This window comes from Microtus oregoni, unplaced genomic scaffold, assembly GCF_018167655.1.
Source record: "Microtus oregoni isolate MIOR12 unplaced genomic scaffold, Mior012 000015F_ref0000493, whole genome shotgun sequence".
Lineage (NCBI taxonomy): Eukaryota > Metazoa > Chordata > Mammalia > Rodentia > Cricetidae > Microtus > Microtus oregoni.
The window spans coordinates 14,900,867-14,907,575 of NW_024543074.1; positions in this window are offsets into that span (position 1 = coordinate 14,900,867).

Here is a 6,709-nt window from a genome sequence, read left to right on the forward strand (position 1 = left end):
GGAACTTTCCCACTGAGTCGTTTCCCTAGCCCCGATGCAGCTTTTAATTGCCTGTCTTTCTGTCTGTAAGCTCTCTCCTCCACACCTCCCCTCTGTGAACCTGCATATCCACACTTTACCTCTGTGTAACTTGAATAGCTCCCCATCCATTCACCTGGCATTAGATCCAAATCTCAGGACGGTAGAGCACAGGGCTTAGCCTAGGAATAGAAACCGGAGTCCTCTTTGTTTCCATGTCCAATATTCCTAGACTTGCTCACTTGGTTGAACTACATGAGATGCTAACAGTGCCCCACACTGCACTCCTAGGGGCACAGGTGGTTTAGAGATCTCATTTCTGAGTAACCATGGCAGGGCGCCACTGAGGAACATCACATTCTTACTGCGTTTAAATAGCCCCATCCTGTGCTGTAATTCTGTTGTAACTTTGTGCCTGCCTGTTAGATCATTTTCTGTGATTGTGATGGCACGTATCTAAGGTAAATTTACAAAGAGACAAGATTTATTTTGGCTCGTGGTTTTGCAAGTGTCCGTGCATAGTCAGACAGCTCCATTGCTTATGGCACCTGGAGCAAAACCGTGCATCACGATTGGACCATGTGGAGAGGAAACTGTCTACCTCAGGGCAGGCAGCAGGTAGAAAGAGAGGGAGCAGCCCTGAGTGGTCCCTATATCTGCTTCAAGCTCATGCCTTCAGTGCCCTAACTTCCTCCAAAAGGCTCCCCCATCTCTGAATATGCTAGAGGCTAAGGGCCATGCCTTTATCACGTGGGACTTTGGATGGCCATTTGTCAAAAACTATAGCACTTTCAGGCTAGGGAGGCAGGGGTGGATGGGAGGGTGGGAGTGGGGGTTATGTCATTATAACTGTTTTGCCATACAAGAGAGGGAATATCTGTGACCCTCTAGGATTTCAGCAAAGAATGAGGCAGCGAAGTTCAGAGGGAAGGGCAGGGCTGACAAATGCTTTGCAGTTAGCTGGCAGTAAGAGCAGACTCATGGGCCACCAGTATCTGTCTGTTGCACAGATCCATTGGAAGAAATGAAGATTCTTGGATTCCACATCAGATTTACTGAAGCAGGAACCCTGAGCTTGGGGTGAACTGGTCTAGGGTTTAATGAGACTCCCCTCAGTTGAGAACCTTATGCATGCCCTTTCTGCACAGTGACCCCTTCAAGGATAGCACCATGGAAGATGCAAGCTGGGTATTATACTCTCATTACTTTGGGTGGATCAAGTTGATGCCCCTTCATCAGTAGGATTCCCTTGCCTTCTGTCCCCGCCTCCACAGATCTATGCTTGACCTGTAAGCCTGAGATAACAGTGTTTGCAAGCTGTTCTTGGATTGCACATTCAGTCTCAATTCCCAGGCAATTCTGATGCACCTTCAAGATTTACAGGGGCAGCAATCAATCCTAGGCTTTCAAGAAAAAGCGAGGGGTGCAGAGACACAGTGTATCCACCAGGTGGCAGTATGAATGGTGGGATGGTAGGGGAATGAATGAAAGGCCGTAGCGTTTCACATCAGTCAGGGAGCAAGGTTTGGGCTAACTTTCCTACGACGCCCCCCCCCTCCGCTGTTGTTGAGAATAAGCTGATAACTAATGCTATTTAAACTTTTTTTCTACTAAAAACATTCCCAGTCTTTTAAATTTATAAAGACTTCTAAGCAAGGTACTATCCATCTGTATCTCCATGGGTCTTCGGATCATAGAGAAATGGTATGTTTCCTAATTCTCAGAGGCCTTCTTTCTCTAGTGTCTAGAAAGGCCTTACTGCTATGATGTTGGTTGTTGCAGGTAGGTGTGTCCAGCCATGGATACACAGGATAGGGTGTGTGTGTGTGTGTGTGTGTGTGTGTGTGTGTGTGTAAGCTTTCCTTTAGGATGCAATGTGACTTTCTACGTGAAAAGACTGTGGATAATACCTTTTCTGAATTTTCCACAGTGAACACATCTGTCTTGTATAACAAGAGCAGGGATTAATGCTTCTACCTGATTCTCAGGCTGGATAGCAGACAGGACTGTGCTCCTTCTTGATATATGATTCCAGTCCCAGGTCCCTAGGCAGCAGCCTGCATAGATTCCTTAAGACAGAAAAGCTTCCATGAACATAGATAAACCTCAGAGACATGTCTCTGGAAGCATGGTGGCAATTAGGCTATGAGCCTCCTCATAGACAGTATGTATCATATATCATAATAGAATATGAAATAGGATATATATAAAGGCACATAATTGCTGGTGTACTATAGAAGAAACATGTATAATGTCTGCCAAACTGTAAATGATGATTATTTCAAAGATATGAAATCATAGACAGATCTAGTATTTTGACTTATAGTTCTTTAACTTTTGCATCAAATTTAAAGTTATAGATTAACATGTATCGTGTATTAATACCTATGAGTATTGTGTGAGAGTTCAGTTTACATATACAACATGTAGTGAGCAAATCAGGGTAACCGCCATTCGTGACACCTCAAAAATTGATCACTCTCTGTTTGGAGGGCCTTCAATCTTACAGTTATCTGAGATAGATAAGAAATTGATGTAGACTGCAGAATGAGCTAGTGTGCTAGGGAACCAAGGGCTCATTTCCTCCTCTGTCTTCTGGTAACCATTTTCCAAACTCCTTCTCTTGTGTAATGTTTCCTATGTGGCCTCTGATAACCATTGTTCTATTCTCCACGTCCATGGTATCAATGTTTTCCTGCTATGGGACAGTTCTTCTGTCTGCTATGAATATGCATTCTTCTCCCTGGTTGATAAAAGAGCGATTTGGCCTATAGCCAGACAGAATGAGGCTGGGTGGAAAAGCCAATGGAGATCCAGGGAGAAAGAAGGTGGGGCTGAGACCGTGCGAGCCAGCGCCAGAGGAACAAGACATGCTAGAGGACAGGCAAAGCCACGGGCCACGTGGCAAAAGGTAGAGTAATAGAAATGGGCTAACGTACATTAAAAGAGCTAGTTAATAATAAACCTGAGCAATAGGTCCAACGTTTTGTAATTAATATAAGATTTTGTATGTTTATTTGGGACTGAGCTTCCAGGACAAAAAACAAAACAAAACAACAAAAACCCCTCTGCTTCCGTTTACATTTTCCTTGCTATAAATGAGTGAGGACACACAGTGTTTGTCTTTCTAAGCCTGGCTTACTTCACTTAACACAGTGTCTTTTGGCTTTCTCCATGTTGTTGGAAATGATAGTACCTCATTCTTTTCATGATTAAATACTATTCTACCACCCACCAATATATATGCCACTTCATTTATCTGTCCATCCATCCGTGGACACCTTGGTGGATTCCACATCTTGGCCATTATGGAAATGCTGTAACAGGGAATGTAGGCATGTCTTTAATATGATGATTTCATTTCCTTCACGTGTATACCCAGCAGTGGGGATTGCTGAATAAGATGGCTGTCTCGTTTCATGTTTTTGAGGAACCGGCATGCTGTTTTCTGTAATAGCTATACTAATTTACATTCCTGCCAAGATTTCCCCCCTGGGAGTTCCCCTGTCTCCACAGTCTTACTAGTCTTTGCTGTTTGAGGTTTTGTATGCTAGTCATTCTAACTGGGGTAGATGAGGTGATGTCTCTCGGTTTTGGTTTGCATTTCTTTGATGACTGTTGGCATTGAACATTGCCTTTTCTTGTCCCTGTCAATTCTTTACAAAGGCTAAAGCTTCTTTGTGTCACTACAGCTGTAAACTGAGGCAGGTGAAGACACTGTCCCTGTGCCATCTCAACAGTAGAAGTGCCTGATTCTCTTCCTGACAGTGGGTGCCAAGGGCTGCACGTGAGAAACAGGGCCAGAGGGCCAAGGAGTGGCCCTTGTGCCACACATGTGTCCTCTTGAAGAAACGACTTCCCTTGCTTTAGTATTTGCCTGATCCTGTTCCTTATACTTAGAGGGTCAAATGTCAGGACTGAGCCGTTCATTATCCCCCTAGATAGTCAGTGGAGGCCTCCACCCAGAAAAAGTCAGGGTGGTGGCACACGCCTTTAATCCCAGCATTTGGGGGGAGGTGGTCAGAGGCTGGAGGATCTTTGATTTCAAGCCCAGTCTGGTCTACAGAGTGAGTTCAAGGACAGGCAAGGCTACCCAGAGAAACTGTGTCTCAAAAAACAACAACAACAAAAAAAAAAAAAAAAGAAAGAAAGAAAACTTGTCATCTACTATTCTGGAGTTTTCCAGAACATGGAGAAGAGAGAAAGTTTGAGGCAGAAGAGACGAGCTGTCTGCTGCGGCTCCGCAGTGCTCAGATACTGCCCTTCTACTGTGTCTGTGATTTTCCCATTTCCTTGTTGGAAATGGGGAGTCCTTTACACAGTTAAAGAGACATGGAAGTAGAAGCCAGAGCATGTCAAACATGCATCATCCCTGCCTTTCAACTTCAGGTTCATCTCCTCCTTCTGGGTGACAGGAATATGACTAAGGAGGAGGTGGGGTAGTGGTGGACCATGGCTTTCCTTGCATCCCAGCTCCTATGGGGCCAGCTGCTATTTTAAAGGGACAGAGGTCACCTGATGTGGGGTCATGGTGGAGGTTAATGACACACGCTGGAAGCTCCGATTACATCCTAAGCACTCAGCATCTCTCTCCCATCTCTCCTCAACCATTTCAAAACTCTTATCTTCAAGGACATGAGATCTCTCACCTGTCTCCATCCTTGGCCATCTCATCATTTCTCTTTTGTAGATCCCTTCATTTCAGTGGTTTGTGTAGTGGGGAAAAAGTGAGCCTAGTTTGGTAACATTCACAGTGCATGTCCAGGGAGACTTTTGCTTTTTTCTTTCCTCCTCCTCCTCCTCCTCCTCCTCCTCCTCCTCCTCCTCCTCCTCCTCCTCCTATTTATTTATTTATTACATATTGTGTTCTGCCTGCATGTATGCCTATATACCAGAAGAGGGCACCAGATCTCATTACAGATGATTGTGAGCCACCATGTGATTGTTGGGAATTGAACTCATGACCTCTGGAAGAGGTTTTAACCACTCTTAACCACTGAGCCATCTCTCCAGCCCTGGGTTTTTTGTTCTTATTCTTCCATACTTCTAGCTGTCCTGTGGTTCCCCTAGTCAGTGGCAGCTGCTAAGTGTGTGTGTGTGGGGGGGGGAGGGGTGCCATAGTCTGGAATAAAGGGCCAGGGCTCAACAGGAAATTTCAGATTAGCCTTGGTTGAATTAGACTTCAGTAGGCCTTATTGAGAAAGAAAGGGTTTTTAAAACTTGGGAAGCACAAAAGTTTGACCAAGAGTCAAAGCGAAAGAAGATGCAGGATGTGAGCAAGCTTTTGTACCAGGGAAAGAGGAAGTGCTTCCGCCTAGCAAGGAAGAGGGTGGAGCTACTGGAGCAATGTGGTTCATTTATAAATCCTCCAGGGTAGGCAAATGAAACCTATGGCTTACACAACTTAACGTCTTAGCTCTCTGACTCTTCATGGAAACATTCACTGAGTTCCCGGTGTAAATAAAGAGAAAATGTCAGAAAAACTCATCTGTGGTGGAAAAATAAAACACACTAATATAAGTAAGTTTGTGTGTGTTTGTGTGTGTCTGCGAATGTGTGCATGTGCATGCACCTACGTTTAAAAATAAATTGTTTGTAAATAATGCCAATGCATGCTGCAGCTATGAGAAAATGGTTCAATACATACTAGTAAAAAAAAAACTAAGAAAATCATAACTTGCAACCACATATTATTATTCTGTTCAACCGGAAAGAACATAAGAATCACATGGCCCAGCAAGTTAAGGATGCCTCTCGCTGCTGGTGGCATTAGAGTTGGTTTAAGATCTTGTTTTTCTGTAGATTCTGACTTTCCTCTGGTGAGTATGGATAAATATGCATTCATTGAGAAATTAAAATGTTAGCCACCCCTAGAGAGTCTCATATTTGAGAATGGTGACTCTGAGTTAGCTCTTTCCTTTGGGAAGGGCAAGGGGATTCACCCGGATTCAGCTAGATTTCTGTTGCATTTTTAGTAACCACACGAAAGGGGAACCACAGTGTTGGCCAACCGACAACTAGAAGTTCTATAATGTTTACATGGGGCATAGTTTGCTTCACCGTCTGTAGCTTTGCAGAATTGTACCGGCATTATAATGTCTTTGTCCTAGATCAAACTTTTACATATGTCACAATATAATTATATATTATAGTACACAGTTACTATATTATGATTAACTTATTCTTGTGGGAAAAATAAAAGGTATAAGAAGGAGGCAGTTGTCGGGTGGGTTACAGTAATCGGAATCCTTCCTTAAGGCCTGAATTTAGATGTATTGTTTCAAATAGCTCATATGGGTAGGTGTGGCATATGACAGGTCACAAGGGAGGTGGAAGCTGGAGGATCAAAAGTTCAAGGTCATCCTCAGCTACGTAGTAAAGTTAATAAGTTTGAGGCTAGCTTGGGCTGCATGAAATCTTGCCTCACCCTCCCCTACCTCCCAAAAGAAAAAAACATCAGAAAATGCCTAGTAGAAGTATAATCTTAGAACGCCATGGTGAGCAAGTGTGGTGACTCATGCCAGTCGTCCCAGCACCTGGGAAGTGGAGGAAGAAGGATTGTTTCAATTTTGAGACTAGCTTGGGCTGCTTAGTGAGTTCTGGGCTAGCCTGGGCTACAGAGTGAGAGCCTGTCTCAAACAAACAATCTTGCTGAGTCTTCCTATGATGACTCCTGTCTTTCAGGGAAAGT